Source organism: Rhinolophus sinicus, linkage group LG01 (genome assembly GCF_036562045.2).
Source record: "Rhinolophus sinicus isolate RSC01 linkage group LG01, ASM3656204v1, whole genome shotgun sequence".
Taxonomy (NCBI): domain Eukaryota; kingdom Metazoa; phylum Chordata; class Mammalia; order Chiroptera; family Rhinolophidae; genus Rhinolophus; species Rhinolophus sinicus.
In genome coordinates, this window is record NC_133751.1 from 158,952,554 (window position 1) to 158,977,559 (window position 25,006).

At 35.4% G+C, this 25,006-nt stretch overlaps 1 protein-coding gene and 1 pseudogene across 1 annotated transcript in view; both read right to left on the bottom strand.

The window, feature by feature from the left end:
* The window catches only part of OLA1 (Obg like ATPase 1), a 143,497-nt gene that overhangs the window by 81,843 nt on the left and 36,648 nt on the right, over positions 1-25,006 (bottom strand). The window lies entirely within an intron of this gene.
* On the bottom strand, positions 5,320-6,303 carry LOC109445231 (tRNA (adenine(58)-N(1))-methyltransferase non-catalytic subunit TRM6; annotated as a pseudogene).

Here is a 25,006-nt window from a genome sequence, read left to right on the forward strand (position 1 = left end):
CTCTCCTCTCCAAATTAACAGAATTGCAAATAACAATGTTCAAGTTTGACACTGGAATGTACACATTTGTTGTCAATTCCCCAACATACATTTAATACCCTCTTCAATCCCCTCCTTCCCATTACTTCTTAGGGGTTTAAGTAGTTTCAGGTTAGATGATTCCATCTGCCCACAGTGACTGTTCAAAGATCAAGCAGGTAACCTAAGCAGGTCCAAGTGTATTAAATCTCAAAACTTTTTATTGGAAAGCTAGGCAAAAGTCACTCTTTTTTTTCTGATGGATGTGAACTAAAAACCACATGGCTAGTGAGATGCTGGAAGCCATCTTAGGACCAAGAGAGTAATCAGCCTTCGGATAAAGTTGGTCAAGGCAGAGGGTAGAGATAGAAAAAAATTAAGTCCTTCAGGACAGTTCTGAACCAGTGAATCAAGTAGTACCTGAAACTGTATTTTATCTGCTCAACAGTGCAAGCTGATAGATTATTTTTAAGCCATTTCGAAATGGAATTCTCTTGGGAACTGGAAACATCACAACTCAGACATTATGCTTCCTACCATAAGTAAAACATTGCAATAATAAGGATCTATTACCACATATTTTAAAATGAATGCATCCAATCGGTGTAAGGTACCATGAAAAGGGTATGTTCAGGCCAACATTCCTGGCTTCAGAAATTATGAGTTCTGCCATTCACTTGCCTAAGGTCACGTAGCTACCACTAATCTTTCTGACTCCTAGTTTCTTCATCTCCAAACAGAGATATGAAGTAGTACTGAAATAAAAACAACTGTGTAGCAAACTCTCTGATACAAAGAAGGAACAGAACAAGTGTTGCTGCTATCCCCTTTTCTGGAGGCTCCATGCCAAGGAAATTCTTGTTCCTTTTCATCTAAACAAAGTCTATTCAGTTCAAGTTTTATTTCTTCCTTAAACATAAATGATTCATTTAAATGTTTAAGCTCTTATCAATCATATGCAAGAGTACAACCTATGAAAGAAATTGGATTAGTCTATCAAATAATTTCAGTAACAGAGAAAAGAAGAAATGTACTTTATAAGATACTGAGAACGTCTTTCCTCTTTTCATTGTCTAGCAACTTATTTATCACTCATAACTCAAATGTCACTTCCTAATACTTATCAGAAGATAATATCCAGAAGTTTTTTTTATGTATCTGATGAACATTTTACTTTTGACTCAACTTCGGGAATTTCAATTCACAAACTAAAAATAAGCCAGGGTAACTTACAAGTGGCACCTCAATTTGCCTCCCATGGAGGAGAAAGACGAAATAACAACGCCTCTGAGAAGCAGTTTCCTAGGAAGACAGCTACCACTCTATCCATTATGAACTTGCCGACACAACAGAGGACTAGGGAGCTCTGACAGGAACCCAACTGTGGAAGTGGCCGTTCCAGTTCACATACTCAATCTGAACATGAAGTAGGAAATCTCAAAAAAAAAAAAAAGAATAGTTTACTTAATGGGGTTCTGGTCCCCAAGAGGAAAGTTGTTTTTATTGCTATCATTGCAGAGAGCAACAGCGGTTCTTTATCATTTTGCTAAGTATCTCCATCTCTACAATTTTAAATATCTGTAAATTCTGTTCTGTAATAACACACCTACTACAAAATTTCTATTAGTGATAATCATCAGTACTATCTTTTTAAAAATGGGGTACAAAGATGTGGTACAATACACTTGTACTGTTTATCTACCTACTACTTCAATTTATGGCCCCAAATTATCCTGCTAAAAGAGATTATTAATTTGGACCTTTTTTAAGAGAAAGATACTTTAAAGTTCTCTTCCCTTTTTCTATCGTGAATATTTAGTGAGGAATTCACTTAACATGTCTTCTTTTAATACTGTGCTAATAATTGCTATGCAAGATAAAGATTAACTCACATTAAAAAGTAGCGAAGATCATGTCTTAAAGAATCTTGAGTTAATTTTTTTAAAAAGGGAAAAAGTTCAGAAGTCAATACAGTATTTATCCTATGCTCAACAAAAATTTCCCCCATGAGTAAATATAAACGAGTTGCAATTTAGTCACCAACACACTGACTAAATCTTTTACATCTTCTTCACCCTCAAAGGCTCCAGCACAAGTGAAAGCACTCCAGCACAAGTGAAGTCAGAATCTTTACAAATGTAATCCTTATAACTACCGATTCTTCATTTAACAAAACTTTATTATATAATACTCAGGGTATGATGCTAATATATTAGTACTAAGGTTAAAATACTACATAATAATGAATTCGAGACTATGATTATATTTTGGTAATAAGTTGAATTTAACTATAAATCTTAACACGTTGCGTACGGCGGGGTTTAAATCCCTCGTGAAGATTCTCGTGATCCGTACGCAACGTGTTAAGTACCTTCCTTTTAAGGTTCAAACCTACTGCCTTAATATGCACGCTGTCACTATAAGAACTAAAGTGGCAGTGTACAAATCTGATAAGAAATTGTATTCCAGTTTTGGTGTGCCACAGAGTTATTAAGTAGTATATAGAAATTCCACTCAATGGCTTCTATTTTCAATAATGGCATAGTAAGATCCCACTGGAAAATTATCACTCCCTACTCTAATGGGAAAATACACTCCAGAACAAGAACAAGACACTAAGAGCAGCTACCAAAAGGCACTGGAGAACAAAGACAGACAGACTGGTTAAGAATACATGCTTAAAAGAGGGGAGTTATATGAAGTGAATTCCTCTTTTCAAGACTTTCAGCCTGGGACCAAGAGCAGGCCATACAAGAAGTAGATAAACTGTCTGGACTGGGGAATCAGAAAACTAAAGCCAGGCAAACTATGGCAATGAAAGACAGCAAAGGGATAGAAAAGAGGAAGGAAAAATAGAGGGAATCACCAAATTTAGTACACATACCTCTCTGACTGATAACAGAACCACGCATGGGTAGGGCAGACTCAAAGCAGACTAAAGACAAACTATCTGAAGTGAGACTAGATCTGCCAACTAAGAAACGGAGCTTGCAGTTCAAGTCTGATTGCCTACTAATAATACAAAAGAAACAACACAGAGAAAAACAACGGAATCCAGAATCACAACTTACACATTCATAATGTCCAGGATATGATCCAAAGTTAACCTGAGGAAAATCAAACATATTGTTAAGACAAAAGAAAACAAGTGAGACTGAACTTGACATGACCCAGATGTTGGAAGTAGCTGAGGAAAAATTTAAGTGTCTATTAAAACTATCTTCAATAACTAAAAACAAATTACGCACACAATGGACAAAAAGATAAGCATTCTGAATCAGCAGAGAAAAAGAAAAATTTTTTTTATAAAAACAAGGAAAGAAAAGAAAATTTAGAACTGGTAAACACACCACCTTTAAAAGAAAAAAAGCTGTATGGATATAAGAGCCAAATTGAGATGTCTCAGGAAAGAGTACATTAAGTTTTAGATAAATCAATACAAACTAGTCTGAACAACACAGAAAAATAAGACTAAACAAAAATGAACACTCTCAGGGACCTATTACACAATATAAAATGGTCCAATATGCATGTAATTGGAATCCTGGGAGGAGAGGGGAAAGAGTTGGGGCAGAAAAATATTTGAAGGATTAATGAATAAAACTGCACCCTAATAAAAGACAAAATTTTACAGAATGAAGAAGCTCAATGATCACCAAGGGTAATAAACTCAAAGAACTCTATGCAGAGATACACTCAACGGCAATAGAAGAGGTAATACAAATGTCCAAAGTAAAAAGTGAACCTTGAAAGCAAAAAAAGGAAAATGTTTCAGTGAATGACTAACTTCTCATCAGAAACTGAGAAGACCAGAACAGAGTGCAACATTTTTTTTTCACCGTAGGAAACACTTTTATTCTCTAAAAGCAATTAAGAAAAAGGAATCAAAACTGTACTTGTTGGTAATCACACTGACCACTACCAGAATAGTACACACTATTAGGAAAAAGCAATTTTTTTTTCTGAGATGCTCCTTGCTGGGTGATCTGCATCTATTCTGTAACAACGCGACAACACACATGATGAGCGTGTTTAGTGAGCAAGACTGACTCAAATGGATAAGAGCCTTGGCTCCCTCTAAACACTTCTCCTGGCTGTAGCAAATGACCAAACAATTTTATTTTTTCAGTGCTTAGCAACGCTAACCACCTAATCATGCCAGAGCTTAACAAACCAGCATTAATAATCACCAGAAAAAGGCACTTTAAAATCCATTTGACAAGGAGTGACACTAATGCAATGAGAACCGGCCTAAGCCGTGCACTAAACTTTATCATAGTTCATGGAGATAGTGCATTCTGTCTCCATGTGCATGTGTGAGTATAAATATGTATGTGTGTGTATATATACCAACGTCCATATACAGCAGGTCCTCGAATGAGATCGTTTTGTTTAATGTCGTTTCATCATAATGTTGATGAGATGCCATAGGAATTTAACTCTTGTTTATATGAACTAGCCTATGGTAAAATTGGTTTTGTTATGTCATTTTTGTTTAAAGTCACAGAACCTTAATGACAACATTAAGTGAGGACTTACTGTACACATATATGTGTATATATATCTACCTATCTCCGTAAGACTCTGGTGAGGGAAAAAACCATGTTTCCTTTAATTTGATAGTACACAAAAAATTCTAGTCACATTATTTGGAACAAAGAGAGAGGAGATTGGTAAATTAATGCAAAAAAGTACCCTACTACACCTTTCTATTGACAAAAGCGGTACAATAAATACTCAAAACTTTCCTAGGAGGTCAACTATTAAAATAATAAAATCTAGCATTTTAAAAAAGTTTATTCCACTGCAGAGAATGGGGTAGATATTTTGGTACTGTAAATCTTATACATCTATACTACTCAGGTTGAAGAGGTGGAAAGAACAGAGGAAATTTCTTCCACAAATTCCTTCCTCTCAGTACCAAGTTTTAGCTATATTGTGTCATTCCATTAACATAGAAACAAACTCTGGTATAAATATATTTTTAGGATGTTTAAATTCTCAAGCTATTTGCAAAGAGTACTAAAAGTACTTAAAGGATTTTTGTAAAATAAACAGAATTGGCCATTTACCAGTCCACAGCACACTCCAGGTTTGGGTATTTTGGCTCAAGATTTTGACAGACCAAACTCATCTGGTCAGAGGTGAACAAAAAGGCTTACTTGTCTTTCCCTTGTGTCCCAACAGGTGTATAGACACAGTCTTATTCTTAGGATAAGAAAAAACAATTAGTAATGACATTTAGTTTAATTACTAACTGTGTAATGCCTGAGACCAAAAATCAAAGCAACTTTTGAAAAGTTAAGAGTTAGACTCTGGGCATTTCCATTTTTCAGCTACTGGCTCTTTCTTCAGTCTTGTGTAATTCTAAAGTGCTGAAGTTGGAGTTGAGGCTAGGGTCTTCTTTAAGGTTGCCCATGGTAACGGTGAAGCCTTCGAGAAGGTGCCCCCCATCTCCGTTCATCAGTAATTGGGGATGACTTCGATCTGGCAAAGCCTGGTAATTTCTGAGCCAGGTCTCATACACCCTGAGGTTGATGACCCCTCCTCTTTCCCGCAGTTTTGCGTAGCATTCCAACAGAGGCTCTTTATACTGACAATAGACCACAATGGCTCTGAAGGGGCCAAGAAGTCCAGCAAAGACAACAGCAGTGGAATGGGATGAAAACGATTAACTACAATTAAACCACCTGCATTTCTCTCACTCAGCAAAGCAGCAGCCTCTAAATGTCTTTTCGTTTGCTCTTTTTGTCGCCTCTGCTTTTCCTGAATATAATCCTTTTTGCTTCCTCTCTCTTTAGCCTCCTTATATTCTTGATCTTGAGACAATTTCCATTGTTTCTTGTTCTTTGGGGTGATTGTTCTCTGAGGCCTCTGCCATGCTGTTTTCCTTCTCTTCTTCTGAAGTCCGTTTTTCCTTCAGTGTGCCATTACTTTCTTCAACCAAAGCACTGTCCTTTGGCTCTGAAGAAAACATCTCGGCAGAAAATGTTCCATTTAGAAGACTGTCCACTTTGTCGAGGGGGATTTCATGAAGACCACCGAGGAAAGATTTAAGAAATCCAAAACAGGTTGCTGCTGCCCGAACTGGTCCGCCTCCAGGGTACAGCTGAATAATGGAGCGAAAACCTCCCATTCGTTCCATCATTGCACCCAGCACCAGGCCTGCACATATTTCCATTACAATCATTTTATTGCCAGCACGAATATTTCCCAATGTCATATCTGGGCTAGTGTACCACATCTCATGTGGTTCATTTTTCCAGGTTCTCTGGCATGATACATAATTGAAAGGATGCGGGTGGATGGTTTCACAACAGTAACGAGACCTTCATATTTCTTTTTCCTCTTTTTATATATTTATCTTGAGCAAAGTCTGTCTTGCCTTGGAATGTCGTACTATTTTCAATCAACTGCTTAACTATTTCCTCTCCTTTAATGCCCTTGTCCTTTAAAGCTTTTATGTCACCTTAAGTTCCTGAGATCTCCCGTCATCAACTGTATTTTAATTATCAGTGCCCGCTTCTTTTTTCTCTGAAGTAGGCTCTTCCTTCATCTTAGGCTGAAGACTTCCTCCACTGGTCACTTCAAATATGGTTCCATAACTATGGTCAACGACGCTATTCAGGTAGAACCACTATTTTTTTCTCCGCTGGAATTGCTCTGCTTTGAACACATCTTCCCGTTTCAGCACCGCGAAGTCGCCCCCGCAGACGACTTCCCAGGTGGTTCCCTGGGATTCGGAGGCCGTGGGCCCAGCTGCTCTCCTGAGCCCTCCCTGACGCTCAGCGGGTCTTCGTGCTTTTCAGCGTCTTCCTAGCCTCCGGCTCGCCGCCACTTGTCCTCCACTGCCGATGCTGCCAGCCTCACTTCCTACCAACCGAGGGGACTCAGAACCCTCCATCCGGCACCGCCCCCACGAGCTGAATGCCGCCCAGAGTGCAACATTTTTCAAGTCCAGAGAGAAAAACCCAACACCTGTCAACCAAAAATTTTACACGTAGGAAAAGTATTCTTAAAGAATGAAGCTGAAATAAAGATATTTTCAGATGAAAGAAAACTAAGAGATATCATTGCCAACAGCCCTGAACTATATACAATTAATGGTAAAGAAAATTCCTCAAGTCTAAGGGAAGTGGTAATAGATAACCTCAGATTCTTCAGAAAGGAGTGAAAAGCATCAGAAATGACAAATATCTCAGTAAATGCAAAACAGTATTTTTGTTTATTTCTCTCGATTTCTTCGTAATACAAATATACATATAAAGCAAGTTGTTTGTGAGATGTACTAAATGTCACTGAAATGTATACTTCATAATAGTTAACTTTGTTATGTGAATTATATATCAATTTTTAAATTTAGGATATATATATTATACACAACGACGATATCATAAAGGACTGAAAGGGAATATGGGTTTATACACTTACAAGGTTTTTATATTTTACATGAAGTGATATAATATAAAGTATGTAAACTGTAAGAAACAAAGATATCTATACATCAGCTGTAAAGTTAATGGTGTATACTGTAATCACCTAAGCAACCACTAAAAAAAAAGTGAAGAACTCTAGTTAAAAACTAAGATAAATATAAAAATAAAATCCTAAGAAATCTTCAAGTAATAAAAAAAAAATGCAATGAAAGAGAAACAAAACACAGAAGCAACAAATAGATCCTAAGTATAAGGACACAAATCTAAATCTATCAGTAAGTACGTTAAACTATGTACTTTAAAAGTTGCTGACTATCAAAATTGATAATAGGATAGAACTATATGTTTTGTACAAGTGATATACTTTATATATAAAGACATTCATAGGTTGAAAGTAAATGGATGGAAAACAATAAGCATAAGATAGCTATAGTGGCTATATTAACATCAGATAAAGCTGACTTCAAAAATAGAAAGTATTACCAGAGATAGAGGAATATTTCATAATGAGAAAAATTAATTCATCAGGAAGGCATAATATTCATAAATGTGTATGTTCCTTACAACAGAGCTTCAAAATCTAGGAAGCCAAAATTGAGAGATTTAAGGATGAAATAGACAATTCCATAACCAAGAGTTGGAGATTTTAACACCCTCTCTTAACTAAATTGATAGAACCACACAAAATATGTATATATCAGTAAAGACACAGAAGATAGGAAAAATGCTATCAATCATCTTGACTTAAGTGATATTTATTGAACACTATAACTAATAAAATAACAGAATACACATTCTTTTCAAGAGTACATACATAGTTCAGTGGGTCCAGACTATATACTGGGTCAAAAACCAAGTCCTAATAAATTGAAAAAGACAAATCATACAGAATATGACCTCTGACCACAAAGGAATTAAATTAGAAATCAGTAACAGTAAGAATACTAGGTAAAGCCCAAACATTTAGAAACACACATACTTCTTAAGAATTAATAGGTCAAAGAAGAAATCATAATACTTTTAAATTATAATAAAAATACAACATTTCAAAATATGTGGGATGCAGCTAAAGCAGTACTTAGAGGAAAGTTTATAGTGTTAAATGACTGCATTAGAAAAGAAGCTCTAAAATCAATGGTCTGAGTTTTCGTCTTAAGAAATGGAGGAGGGGGCAAATTAAAACCAAGTTGGTAGAAAGAAGGAAACAATAAAGATATGAGAAGAAACTGGTGAAATGGGAAATGAATAAAGAAAAATCAATGAAACCAATCATCCTTTGAAAAGAATGACAAAATTGACAAGTTTTTAGATAGCCTGATCAAGAAAAGATAATAAGACAAACATTACATTTCATTCCAATATCAAGAATGAAAGAGAAGTCATCATTATAGATACTAAGTCATTAAACATATAATACACTACTATCAGCAACTATATGACAATAAATTTGAAAACCTAGATGAAATCGTCAAAACGCTAAAAAGACACAAATCACCAAAACTGAACCAAGAAGAAAACAGAAAATATGAATAGGTCTATATCAATTAAAGAAACTGAATTTGTAAATAAAAACCTACCAACAAAGAAAACTCTAGGCTCAGATGACTTTACTGGTAAAGTCTATCAAACATTTAGGGGAGAAATAACACCAATCCTCCACAAACTCTTTTGGAAAATCAAGGAGGATATACTTTCCAACTCAATTTACAAGGCTAATATTATCTTCATATCCAAATGAGACAAAGATCACAAGAAAAAACTACAGAACTGATAATACCTCATTAACACAGACACAAAAAAAACCCTTTAAAAAATATTAGCAAATCAAATCAAACATAATGTAAAAAGGATTATTCACGCAAAATAAAGTAAGTCTACCTTAGAAATATGAGTGGCTATCATGCAAAAATCAGCCTATGTAATTCACCACATTAATATCATAAAGAAGAAAAACCGTACGATCATTTCAATAAATGAAAATAAAATGCATTTGATAAAATTCAATATCCATTCAGGATAAATGTCCTCAGCCAACTAGGAATAGAACTGCTTCAACTTTATTAAAGGAATATACAAATAACCTACAATATCAACTATAATAGCAGAAAAAATATTAAATACTTCAGGATAAATTTAACAAAATAAGACCTATACACTGTAACCTACAAAATATGGTTGAGATAACACCTACAGAAATCAAGAGATTAACTATATACATTGATTGTTAGTTTCCATTGGTCCATTGGTAGCTTTAATATATGAGTCAAGTCAAAAATCAGTAAAATCCCAGTAGGCTATTTTTTCAATTTGTAGAAACTGACACGCTGATTCCAAAATTTATACAGAAAACCTAGAAAAGCCAAAACAATCTTGAAAGAGAACAAAATTGGAAGACCTATACTATCTGATTTCAAGACTTACTAAAGCGACAGTAATCAAGACAATGTAGTATTGACAGAAGAACAGCCAAATTGATCAAAGGAACAGAATAGAGTCCAGAAATAGACCCACACTTGACCCCCAAATGCAGTAAATAGACTTTTGACATGGTGCCAAGTTAATACAATGAGAGAAAAGGTATTCTTCCCAACACGATTCTGGAACTAGATATCTGTACAGAAGAAAATTAACTTTAACTCTTTACCTTGTGTCATACGCAAAATTAACTAGAAATGAATGACAGACCTAAATTTAAGAGCTAACATTATTAAACTTTAATAAAAGAAAATCTTTGTGACACTGAATTAGGTAAAAATTTCTTTAAAAGGGCACAAAAGGCATTGAACCATTGGGGAAAATGATAAAATGAACATCATAATGAATCTTTTGCTCTTTGAAAAACACAATAAGGAAAACAAAAAGGTATGCCACAGTCTGGGAGAAAATTTCACATAACATACATTTGATAAAGAACTTGTATCCAATATATATATAAGAATTCTTTCAGCCCAAAATAAGGCAAACAATCCAATTACATATTGGCAAAAGATTTGAATAGATACTTCACCAAAGATACACAGATGGCAACTAAGCACATTAAAAGATACTTATCATTAATCATCTGGAAAATAGAAATTAAAGCCACAATGACAAACCCTCTAGAATGTCTAAAGTTGAAATGACAGACAATATCCAATGTTGAAGAGGATGTGTTGTACCTAGAAACACCTATTGCTGGTGATAAATAAAAATATTACAGTCCCTTTGGAAAACAGTATATGAATCCCACTTCTAGGCATTTAATCAAAAGCAATAGACATATATGTCCACTCAAAGACTTATACACGAATATCATCAGTAAAACTGGAAAGTTCAAATTCAAATGTCCATCAACTAATGAAGGGATAAGCACATTGTAATACATCTTTACTATTAAAGGCTACATGGCAAAAAAAGGGACAAAATACTAATATACATGAGATGGATGAATCTCAAACACATTATGCCAAGTAACTGAAATCGAACACAAGACTACATACCATGATACACAAAATTCTAAAAACGACAAAGCAGCAAATGGTAAAAAGCAGGTTAGTAATGGCTAGGGGATCCGGTTAGGGGAAGGGATCCACTGCAAAAGAATACGAGGAAACATTTTAGGACGATTAAAATTTGTATCTGTTGATTGTGATAGTGGATATAAAACTATACAATAAAGAAAATTCATCAAACTGTACAATAACAGTAGATGACTTATAGCTCACCTACAGCATGTGAATTATAGCTCAATAATGTTTGGGGAAAACTCCATATCTAGAAAAACTTGATACATAAAATTATTTTTGATAAGGTTTCATACATAATTACTGAAGCTCAACATTATAGGCTCTTAGAAAATTAAGATTAAATTTCGTCCATTTTGAAATCTAAATATGGGAAAACAGCAGTTTACTGTGATTTGCCATCAATTCAATTCACATTTCAAAAATTATTCTGGTCTCAGATTTCTGGGGGAAAAAAGTAAAAGGTGTTAGAAATTTTAAGTTAGCAAAAATTGTAAAAAATATCAATTTAAAATATTTGTCACAAATAATGAATAATTAAAATTCAAGGGCAACAATTTGCTAGAGGGGGATGAATTACATTCTACTCCAAATGATTTAGGGACTTTCCTAGACTCACTCCCTATGACTTGGAAGCTTTTCTCAACTCCTCCTCATGTGATCCTGTGGCTGTGCAAAGAGGCTCTTGACATAGTACTTGGGATATTAAAAGCTGAACATTTCACCAAGGCCCTGGACCTGAAGAGCTAAAGAGCTTCTTATCACAAAAGGGAGCGAGGGGATGTGTATTAAAACAAAGACAACAAAGCATGTTTTTGCTAAAACTTTACTTTCAAAAGGAACTACTATTTTGTTTTAGATGTCAAACTCATCAACGCAAAATTTTGTTTTCAAAAGATTTACTCAATGAAGCAGAAGTTCATTTCTGAGCTATTGAATTCACGGTATTTTTACAAGCACCAGGCTGAGCAAAGCATGACTGAGAGAAGCCATCTATGCACATTGCTGTTGCCCCACATCATTCAGAACAAACCTTTTTAGATCGGTAGCTGCCACAGGAGCGCTGATTACACAGGCACCGCAATTTCCTAGCCAGTGACCACCTGAACAATGATGTGTTCAGCTCCTCAGACCCCGCAGCCTTTCAAAGGTGAATCATTTCACAGTTTGGAACTAGATCTCCATAGCAACTTCCCTTTGAGGGTTTTAGAATCACCATCCAGTAATTCTATGATCATCAAGCTCACCCATTCCCAATGGTTCTTTTCACAGCAGATGGAAAAGGAAGCCTTGAAATTTTACAGTCTATTTCAAGCAATTCATCTGGCAGCCTATTAGAATTCAAAATATTTCGACCTTCAATCACAAAGCATGTTATCTGAAGCTGTGGTGATCTCAAGTCAAGACAAGCAGACGTTTTAGTCTAATCATCCATGATGAGAAGAGACTGACAAAAACTCTTAATTCAACCACCATCAAAATGCTTATTTTAACTGCATGAAAGTCTTTCAACAGGCAATGAAAACACACCATGTACCATTTTATCACAACCTTCTGTTCAAGGAAAATATGAATTCTGAATATTGACATGGATCTCTGCACTTCTTAGACTGCTTGGAACAAATACGTTTCTTAGGAGTCAGCATAAATCCAATTTAAGTGCACTCTCCGCTTGCAAAATCCAGAAACCATAAGCAAATGGCAACAGACTTTGATAAAGTCAGTCCGTTTAATAAAATCAAGTACATTTGTATCACTTAAATTTTTGGCAAACCTTGACATACTTCATCAGAAAATATCAATTCCTCAGGAAATTAATACCAACTAAGAGGAAGAGCCAGGTCTTAAAGAGAAGTCTTCTTTTACAAAAAGTCAGTGACTTACCCCCCAAAGGGATTCAACTAATTCTCTAATGGTGTCAAAAAGATACTAACCCTCTTTCTTTAAAATACTGGATTCAATCACATAAAAAAGCTGTACATTTCAAATTGCTAATAAACGTAGTTAAGAAGTTTCTATCCAAAACCTTTTATACTTGAAAATTCAGCTATATGTAATAATTTCATTAAATAAATAATCTTCAGAATTATACATATAAACCAAATACAGGTATTTATTTCAGTATTTATTAGTTGTTTAATGGCATATTACTAATCAAAACAGTTCCTGATGAAGAGATAAACTTTAAGAATAAACTAAAGGCTGGTGAAACAAGGCAACTACAATCTATGAATCACTAAATCAATTCAAAGCAGATCATTTTTTAAAATAGGAGAACATAAATACTAACTATTTTTGTATAACCCCAAATATAAAATAGAACATGGAAATACACATGGTTTTCTAAACGTCCACTTAGTGTCTTCATATAGTTAATGACTGTTGAACTAAGCTAATTTCAATTAACGAATCGACCTCCTTCCACAAAGGAACACTATATACAGTTCCAAAGCCTCACAGCTTTGGAAAAAGGAAAATCTAAATTTAATTATTTCATGAGCAAGAAAAATTTTAATACTTACTCTACTTCCTTAAGACAAAATTACAGAGACACAGACATACACACACTTGATATGCTCAAATTGTTATTACTTTCTGCATAAATTGTGCCAGTTAATTTAAACTGTCTTTATATGAGCCCATGAAATAAGTATATTTCAAATCATTTATATATATATGGACATATATGTCTTATTATCTGCCCACTTTTTCTAACCTAAGCTTTATGCTTGGTTTAAATATCTAATCACAGAAAGAGAAGATAGCAAAATTATTTTATGTTGTTGTCATGCGGGAGACCATGCTCGCTGCGCCATGTGTCGTGCGGGGCGGTCTGCGGGGTCTCAGCTCCCGCTCCCCACATAAGAACGCAGGATATGGTGAGGCCAAAAAGGAACACCCATGGAGCCATAGATGGGGGAGTCATACCACTGTATTGTCGCTGGAGGCATCTGCCTCTCACAATACGCACTTGCTAGCTTAGCTCAGCCACCATCTTCTTGCTAGCCCCTATCTTCTGCTAGTGTAGACACAGCAGTTATATTAGTGGCCAATGGCTCAGTGGCCAACTAGCCACAGCTGACGGCCATCCAATCACAGTTGATGGCCGTTTACTACCAGAGCCAGCACCTTTCCACGTGAGGCCGAGAGCTTGGAAACTACACTCCTTGCTCTGTCCCCACAGTTGTAGAATCAGTTCCCCAAAACTGGTACAAACTAGAGAAACTCCTCACTTCTGAAAAACTGCAAATTTTTAAAGGAAAAATAAGCAATTTAACAATTATTTCAATGACAGTAACTTTAAACTTTCCTTCTAAGGAATAGCTCCTTATTTTCAAAATTTCCACTTCTACCAGGAAGTATTGAAGAGCAGAGCAAGGGTGATGTCATAACAGTATGCTTTACTTGCCTTATTTTGGATTGGTTTAGTTTATGATCTGAGCTATAAAACTTAAATTTAAACAAAGGAGAATGTCTAAAAGAAAAGAGTAGTAAGTAGAAAATTATATATACATCTGTTCATGCAGTTTCTATTTTAACTGTTAGTAGTGTTAAAAAAGAGACAACAGGTCCAAAATGGAGTCACTTGTGCTAGGCCCATATCAGCAAACCAAGATTTAAGACTTAACCTAATAGCAGTTTCAGCTTCCCAGGAATGCAACCTTCAACCCGTTAGCATGGAATTACCTGGTCAGCACTAGAGACATAATCCACCTGATACATCCCGTCTGTTCCCTGAGGAGGACAATTTTGCTTGAAACAATACATTCTCTGCTAATAATTTCTTTTTTCTGCCCATTTTCCACCTTTAAAAAACATTTCCTTTTCTACAGCTCTGTGGAGCTCCTTTCTATTTGCTCAATGGGATGCTGCCTGATTCATGAATCATTTAATAAAGCAATTAGATCTTTAAATTTCACTTGGTTGAATTTTTGTTACTTAACAGTTTACTGTACTCACATCCAGGGGGCTAAAACACAATCAAGGGAATCACAAAAAAACTTACTCGTGAAATTCTCACTAAGACCCAAGTGCAATTTACTGGCTATAGTTTGACAACAATGTGAAAAATTGCTGGCCATTAGTACAATAAGTCAAAGTTTAAATAAACAGAACCTTCTCAGTTTATTAAATATTCCAAACTTCATGTTCATATGCTGGATATTCAAATATATATCTTTGTTGGCCTATACGGCTCTTTTATGGGCACCCTATCGTAGGAATACTTAAAAATTCTTCACTATCAGCAACCACAAAGCCTATAAATATTTTTGCTTAATTATCTGTAAAACACACAGAGGCTCATGTGGGATGGCCTGACAAAATATAAAGGTTATACAGACATTTCTATTGGCGGTAACATTATAATAAACTTCCTAAAATGGCATGCCCCTTGGAATACAAAGCAGATTCACTTATTGACTAATTCTGAGTTATTATGAAGTCCATCATTTGTCTCAATTCTCCCATTTGGCTGTGAACTTTTTAAGGACAGATATATTATGCATTTTATTAGGGCTTTATATCTGACATTGCATTAATGTCTGCTATCAATTATTAGATAATAATGATGGCTGTAATTCAAAAACTCTATGTTCCTAAAACATTCTGGACTAGTATCTAAACTTACTTTTCAGGTGCCAGTGAGAACCAGAAATGGAAAAGAGTAATTTACTGAGAAAGCTTAATGAAAGAGAAAATATCTCGACATATCTTTTTTATTTTTATCTTCCCCTTCCCTCCCAAAATGTACAAGAAATCTGCTCCTAACAATAAGCTAACATACAACTACTGAGTTTAGCAGCCTCGGGTAAACTTAAGTTTATTTTATAACATATAATCAAGCAACATACTGTAATTGAAGCACACTGAAAACAGCAGTTACTAGCTAATTTACAATAGCAGAAACATTTCTCTCAATGAAGGAAAAAAACTAAAGATTCCATAATAAAATATAGTTCGTTATAAATATAAGTCGTATGGAATATAATTTTACATTCAGTATAACACAACGACAATTATAAAATAAATGTGCCCATTTTTATTCTTAACAATAGCTATGCCTACATTCGGACTACAAAAGACTAGGAATATGTAAGTAAAACCAGATTACTCAACTTTAAGTCTAGCATCAGAAATCCAGCCATATAATCAGAGTACAAATGTGTGTGTGTGTGTGTGTGTGTGTGTGTGTGTGTGTGTGTGTTAGAGCTCTATTTCTTCAATCAATATAGCCAAAGTGTAGTTACCACAGTATTTGACTTCTGACTGGGGCAGGAGTCTAAAAGAAAACACCTCTAGCAAATGTGTTATTCCTCAGATAAGACAACAGGATGCAGTGTAATGGCTGAGACCTCTTTCCTACAGACAGTAGTACTGCTTAGGAATATTTTAAGTCTAGAAAACTCTGTGGACTCAAAACTACAGGAGGACCCTTTTCTATTAGACTACCTAAATCTGACAGAACATTAAAGTATGAAATTCAAGTTACACTGGCATTTTGGCATACATAAATCGATCCTGGCAACCTGGGAAAAGATACAAATCTAAAATATCAACAGTAAAAGTATTTAAGAGGTATTTGTAATAAATACTCAAGCTATAAAAATAAATCTTAATAATATGTTTTGGTTAAGGAGGCAGCTTACTAACAAGTAACAAAAGCCTTTAAAATATGTAGACTCTCTGACTCAGTAAATCCTACTTTTAGAAAATTACCCTAAGGAAAAAAATCAGGCAAGTGGACAAGGGTACATATAAGGTATGTACCAAGGAGGTCTGAAGCCTCACTCACCCACTCATTCAACAAATACTGAAGATCACCCACGTGCCCGCGATCATAGAACTTACATACTAGTAGGGGGGAAAGAGATAATAAAAAAAGAGATAACTGGCTAATATTTAATCAGACAGAATGATGAAAAAGGAACAGCTGACAACAAACATGGAGCTCACTGGTGACCTAGACAAGAGCATTCTGAAATGCTCTTTCGGTGGCAAAGCCTTACTGGAGTAAGGTGAGGAAAAAAAAAAAAAAAGAATAGAGTAGAATTTGAAGAAGTGGAGACAGTATAAACAACCTCTTTTCCATTTCATTGTGAAGGAGAACAGAGAAAGAAGCAGTAGCTGGAGGGAGTCATTACACCATGTTTGCATGGTCATGGGGACAAATCAATATGAAGGAAACATGATACAGAAAAGAGGGCATGACTGCAGGCTCCAGCCCCATATGAGAGAGAGGGAAGCAGATTTAAGGTGCAAGTGAAGGGGTTCGCCTGGCCAGGGCCAACCTGTTACATGAAGGGGAAAGGCAGAGTGTAGGAGACAGGTGGGTGTAGAATGACAGAACTCAAAAACACCAAGCCCCACTCTGCCTAAGGGCCCTTGGATTTGCTGTTGCCTCTGTGCCCAAATATTTACATAACTTGCTCCCTTACCTCCTTCAATTCTTTACTCAAATGCTAACTTCTCAGTGAAGCCTCCCCTTGTATGTTTAAAATTGCAAACCCCACCCCAACATTTACTGTCCTCTTTCCCTACTTCATTTTTCTTGGTATTTATTATCATCAAATATATAACATATTTTACATTTTAAACATTTTACTTATAGTCTATAACAAATTTCTAAAGATACCATTAAAGAAAACTCATTTCCTTAAATAAAATGGGACAATACTTTAACAAAAAGATCAATCTCTGCTAATATGACTGTTATATCTACACATAACTTATTCTCAGAAAAATCACAAGTTTATTTCACCATTGTCAGTTCTGAGGGAGGAATTAGTTATAACTCACTGGAATACCAAGATTCCAGGTTAGCAGAAAGTAGGCCACGGGCTTCAGAGTGAACTCCCAATGGCAAAGTCAGACTTGATAATCCAACTACCAGCTGTGCAACAGTGAGTGGGAACTGAGACCAGGAGAGTCCAGTCTCCTAAAGGTTTCTTCAGATATTCAGAAAGTATACACTAGGACAGAGACAATCTTCAGATATTCAGGAAGTATACACTAGGACAGAGAAAACCGGGAGAAAAAAGAAGGGACAATTGATCTAGGTTGAGGAAGAGAGAGTACTAAGCTGACAATATTACATCACATGGCATTAATGGGCTTTACCTCTTCCTATTACCTGCTAAGTATACCAAACAACTATCACATCCCTCTATTTAATGATAATTAGGTTGTTTTCATTGATGTCGAGAAAAAAGGACTGGTGGCACTGTGATGTATAGGAGGACAAAAAAAAAGGGGGGAAATGGTTTTGATCTGGATACTCCCACTTACAAGACACATGGCATTAAGCAAGTCAAACTCTAAGTGCCAGTTTTCCTCATCTGTAAAATGTAGATAATAGATAATGGTTTTCTCTTTAGGATTGTTCTAAAGATTAAATATGATTCATGTGAAAGGCCTACCACAGTCCTGACCCCAAATGAAACTCAATAAAGGGACTCAGTAAATCTTCTTCGTATTAATACTACCAGAATTGTTCAGGTCTCCAGAGACAGGGAATTTAACTTTGATTTGCAGATCTAAATGACCAATAGAAAAAATGACGCATTTGGGGAGGGACACAGGTATATTCCCTTATCCAATATGTTTCTCTTTTATTTCCAGCTAGTATACTATACTCTGTTCAACTAAAGGAGGAAATTCCAGCCTGGTTCTATGCTGACTAGTCAGATGTCCATGGGATCAAAACAGAAAACGTCAAGTATCCAAAGTTGGACTGGTTGATATTTATTGGATTAAATTTAACCTTCAAAAATGGGTATTTTCCCCCTTTTCTTTGAGTGCTGGCTAGATTTGACTTGCTTCCACAGCAAAGGAAATAACAGCAACTTTACAGTGGAGAAACCTGGCAAACTCTGCTTTCACCAAGTGGTGGTTTACATCCTCAGTGATTTCATGTAGATACCACGTACTCCTGGATACGATGTGAACGGCACTCACCTCTGTGGTATTCTTACCAAATACCCACAACCCGGTCCACTCATGAAAAAAACATCAGATAAACCTAATTTGAGGGACACACCACAAAATACCTCCACAGTCAAAACTGTCAAGGTCATGGAAAAGATGGAAAGACTGAGAAACTATAATAGGAGACTAGCAAAGACTGAGAAAACAATAAATGTAATATGGTATCTTGAATTGGATCCTGAAACAGAACAAAAAAATTAGTAGATACACTGGTGAAATCCAAATAAATTCTGGAGTATAGTTACTAGTAATGTACCAATGTTGGTTTCTTTTTTTTTTTTTTATAGTTTATTGGGGTGACAATTGTTCAATGTTGGTTTCTTAGTTTTGAAAAATGTACCATGGTAAAATAATAGCACAAGAGAAAACTAAAACTGGGTGAAGGCTATATGAGAACTCTCAACACTATCTTTAAATTTTTTCTGTAAACCTAAAATTACTCCAAATAAAGTTTACTTAAAATTGGGCACTCATGGCATGGCAAGATAGTCAGGATATATTAAATGAGAAAAACAAGTTTCAGTATAATATGATCCTACATTCTTTGAAAAAATATTTTATTTTTTAAATTATAAATAAAAGTAATGTGTGTGCACTTATTTAGAATATGCAGGTGTATTAGCGACAATAAAACTGGACCATGAACTACAGAGATCTAAAAATAGAGCGGTTTAACAAACAAAGTGCTTATTTCTCATTAATTTCATCTTGAAATGAATAGTTCAGTTTCATGAAGCAGCTCTACTCCTTGTAGTCATGCATGGATCCAGGTTCCTTCCAAGACATGGCTCAACTATCCTCTAAGGCACCAGCATCATGTGAATTAAGCATTTCAAGTTACATCAGCATAAAAGAATAGCAAGTACTAGAGGAGACATAGCCAATGTCTTAAATTCCAGAACCACAAGCGTCATTTATCACTTTCTTTCACAATTCATAGCTGAAAATGCAGACACATGTCTATTCTCAAGGTAGGTTTGGAAATGTAGGAAAGAAAAGCAGCCATGTGCTAGGAAGGAGAACATGGATTTTGGTGAACATAAAACACATTAATACTATTTTTTCTTTAGACAGTTATCTTTTTGAGCAGGGGTATGCCAACTATAGCCCATGGGCCAAATCTAGCATATTGCTCTGTTTTTGAAAACAGTTTATCTGGGACACAGCCATTTGCATATTCACACTACAATGGGAGGGTTGAGTAGATGCAAAAGACTATATGGCTCTCAAGCCTAAAATATTTATTACCTAGTCCTCTGTATACAAAGTTTGCTGACCTTTGTTTCAGACAAATTAAATATAACTTTTCTTCCATTTCCAGTGATCTCTGTGTAGATCCAAGTTTGTGTAGATCACAGTCTTTCTGTCTGAAGAACTTGCTTTAACATTTCTTATGTCTGCTGGCCACAAATGCCTATTTTTTGTTTGCCTAAGAAAAAACTGTTTCCCCTTCATTTCTGAAGGATATTTTCATTGGGTATATATTTCTAGGCTCACGGCATTTTTTATTTTTTCATTCAGCACTTGAAAAATGTAATTCCATTGTCGTTTGGCTTCCAGTTTCTGATGAAAACTCAGCCAAAGCAAAATTCCTATCTTTGTTCTTTGTATGTAATGTTTCTTTTTCTCTGGGTGCCTTTAAGATTTGCTCTTTGACTTTTGTTTTCAGCTGTGTGAATATGATGTGTGAGTGAGTGTGTGTGTGTGTGTGTGTGTGTGAGAGAGAGAGAAAAAGAGAGAGAGAGAGAGAGAGAGAGAGAGAGATCCAGGTTGTTATCCTGAGCTTCTTGGATTTCTGGTTTTGTGTCTCATTAATGTTAGAAAATTCTCAGTCATTACTTCTTTTACCCGTTCTTTCTGTTTACCTCGTGATATTTCAATTATGTGTACGTTAGACCTTTTGAAGTTTTCCCACTGGTCTTGGATATTCTTTTTATTTTCATTTTTTCAAGTTTTCTTCTCTTTGTGTTTCAGTTTTGGTAATTTCTATTGATCTATCTGGAAGTTCACTGATTCTTTCCTTGGCTATCTGGAAACTACTAATGAGACTAGTGAAGGCATTCTTTATCTCTGCTACTGTTTTTCATTTATAGCAGTTCCACTTGATTCTTTTTTTCCACATCTGTTGAAATTACCCAACTGATCACGCATGTTGTCTACCTTTTCTTGTAGAGACTTAAATGTATTAATCATAGTTATTTTAAATTCCCTGTCAGTTCCAATGTCTGTGTAATATCTTAGTTCCAATGATTGTTTCTCCCTGGGTGTTTTTTCTTGCTCTACTGTATGCCTTGTGATTTTTTTGTTGAAAGCTGAACATCTTGTGTGGGACAGCGAAGACTGGAGTAAAGAGTTTTATACCTGAAGAGAGGCAAGCTTTTTCTTCTCCTAGGCCTTTGGGGAAGGAGGTAAGATAATTTAGTAAGGAGTTGGGCTGGATTTGAAGTTAGTGCTACTGTTATACTCAGTATACCACAGGCTTCAAATTCCTGTAGGGATATTCAATGTTCAGGATGGGAGGCTGGTTTATCGGAGTAATGTCTAGTCTTTTCTGCATTTAGGTCTTTTGTTTGCACTCTCTGTCTATTTTGTTTTCCTCTCCTGTACCTAACTCAGCAGTATTCTGCTATTACTTATTATTAGAAACTTCCTAGAATGGCTGGGGGAGCCTGCCTCAGCCTCAGTCATGTACTGCATCTCTGGGTGTTGCGGGTGCAGCCTTTTCAGTTCTCTGCCCCCTTGATCTAATCCCATAGTTGTGGACTCAGCATATTCCTGAGAAAGTAGGTTCACTCCCCTGCTTCCCCCTGCTGCAATGAATTTCATCAGTGCTCCTAAGGCAGAGGTGCATGTTGCCTCATAGTTGACCACTCCCTCTTGTCCACAGATTAAGGCTTTTGCTATGTACCAGAAGAGGGGAGAAGGATCCTGACACTGCTGTTCTCCTTCTGAGGGTATACACCACATGGATACTTCTTAGGGCTCATCTCTACCTCCCGTCTCTTGGAGTTCTTACCTCATGCACGGGGGTTAGTGGAAAAACAGCACAGAGGGTATAGGGTTCTCCAGTTTCTGATGTCCTCACAAATTCAGCCTGCTCCTGCCAACCTGTACTTGGCCTTCACTAATTTGTCCACAATTCCAGTTGAGCTCTTCTTACTGGTGCCCAGCTGTGACTACCTCAGGTGAGTGTGTCTCCCCGTTCCCTGCAGGCACTGTCTGTCCTTACAATTTGAAGTTAGTCAATTTCTTTTTTATTTTAAAGATGGGAGTGACATTCCTTCCACTTCTCTACATCCCGGGGCAGAAAGTGAAAGACCTGATAACTTTTTTCAACCCTCTTTTGGAATAAAAATATTTCCTGATGACTGTTCCATAGTTCCAAGATTTAAAAATCTTCATGTGTAAACAAACACGTGCCCACTTCTTATCCAATCACCCCCCACTCTAACTACATTCATTTTTTTCTTGTTAAAAAGATTAATTCAACAGCTAAGTATAAATTTTCTGCAGGAAGAGGGCAGATTCTTTCTACTTTATATCACACCCTTTAGTGAAAATTAAATGTGATCATAAGAATTTGTCTTCTGTGGCTTGTTGATTATAAAGAATGTATGCGCTACATACATGCAGCACAAATCTCTGTATGTCATTATCATCATCTGGTCTTCTACAATATGCTTTTGCTTTGGAGTTTTTACCTTGTGTAAAACACATGAAAATGCACACACACACCTTCCTTCCTTTGCCCTCCTCTACCTTTGGTGGCAATTTTTAAACTATAGGGATGGTCCAGTTCAGAAAGGACCCAAAATACGGGTTTCTTTTTTAGTTAAATATCCTATCTGAATCCTGCTGTGCTTCAGGTTCTATCTGGATTTCTCTCCTGTTGTAACATCAGTATTTGCCAGAAAATCTCCTCTGGTACACATCTATGAGTCTGTAATGTGAAAGTCTACCATAAATAATCATTTTAAGACATGTAAAAGTTTATACATTTATTGCTATCCCTTAATTATTACTATGCTGAAAAAATCGCTATAATTTTTTAATTCAGATATCACAGGCACAAATTTTCCAGTTGCATGCATGAAAGAGAAGTTTTTTTCAGTGTGCTGTCTTCATATAGTAACTAATCCAAAATAGAAAACTATCCTTGCACTAACTGAAGTCTCAGGGACAGATGCACTGATTAGAGACTTCAACAACATAAATGACGCTGTCTGAAAGGCCTTCTGAGGCAGATGTTCCATCTTATGACTCATCTAATCATTTACTTATATACTAGTGTCCACTGATTCACTCACATCAGAGCAACCAAGCAGTGAAAAAGAAACTCCAAATTTTGTTCCTCCACATATAAAGTTCCCATTTAGATTCACATTGTTTCTGAAAAGAACAAAAAAGTCTTATTTGTAAATAGTTTTTTGCTTTTGAATCACAGAACTCATGTAGAGTTTGTGCATATAAACAATTGTCAAAGTGTAGCACACCTATCATATTGCACAGATACACCAGTGCCTACCTTGGAAAATATGCTTATGCTATCTATACCTTTTACTTATTGAAATAAAAACTGAACAGTGACATTCCTAAAGCTTTTTACAAAGTACAAGATAAATTTGCTTTTAAGTGAGTAATTTTATTCCATTAGTTCTGACATCCGTTCACTAAAAAAATTATCTGAAGAAAATACTTCTCAAATTAAATAATGTCAATATATTAGTGCTGTTAACTTATTTAAATAAATTACAACCAGGATTATTTAACAAGACATCAAAGCGAAAATATTCAGATTACTTAGAATCCATTGGTAAAGTTCACTAAGAATCCAGACTGCGTGTAGAGTTAATGTTACCGTAAGTATAAAAGAAGTTATCTAACAGTCTAAATATTTATTCTAGTATCAATCTTAAGTCTTAATCAAACAGTTATACTTTGTTCCTTTTTAACAGAAGAAAATGAATAAAAATGACTGCAAAATGCTTTTAACTAGGAATTTAAAAATTAGAACAATACTATTAAAGTGATCATGAATGTATATTAGGAATATTAAACTTCATTTGAAAAGCAAATCATATAATTGAAGGATTTTCCACACATGTAGGGTTTTCTACATTTTTATCTCTTAATGTAATACTTATTGAAGGCAAATTTTAAAATTGAGAAAAACCTTTAATAATATAACTACCTCCTATTTGCTACCAAAATAAAGAGAAAATTCTTATGGAACTGTCATGTTAAATACTAGTCAATAGGTGCATACAATCAGTAAACAAATTCAGTTCAAGGCAAGAAGAACTACATCTCCATTTAATGGTTGCAATTTAGATTATTCTAGCGTGTAATACTTTAATTGTATAAAACAAAGCTGATGTCACAAATACAAAAGAACTTCTTGCAAAGCAAGTACCACAAGTAATTTCTATGCTGCCACTGATGGCTGACAAGTGATGAGCACTTTGTTCAAATGTATACACTATGCACATAACAGGTGGTTTATAAAAAGAAAATATTGAAGAGAAGCTCTTAAAATTTTCATAATCAACATTTTTTAATGTCAGAATATCTGCTTTAATCTTTGAATAGCTAAAAGATATTGTACAGGGAAATATAATATTCTCAACATGAGTAAAAGAGAAGCTGAACCAGACAAACTAGAATACTGAACTAAAAATGTTTGTAAGAGACAATGTATTAATATATTTCCAATGTGTTAATATATTACCAATTGTATTCCATAGCTTAATTTAGGTTAAAATATTTTCAAATTAAAAAATATATATCCTTATTAATTGATATGTGGATACTGCTAGTCAGTACTGGAAAAAAATCTCCCCATAAAAGCAAATAAACAAAGAAACAAACACCCAAGCTCTTTAGGCCTAATTAGCTAGCAGTGTTATAGATGTTTTCTCATTGACACAAAAAAGTGAAACAGATGGCAGTGTCCAAAATGACAAATACTCCCCACCACCACCACTATCCCAATCTAAACTTTTAATAAGGCACTAGAATCTTTGTTGGTTTTGATGTTGTTGTCTAAAAGAGAATGCAAAGTCA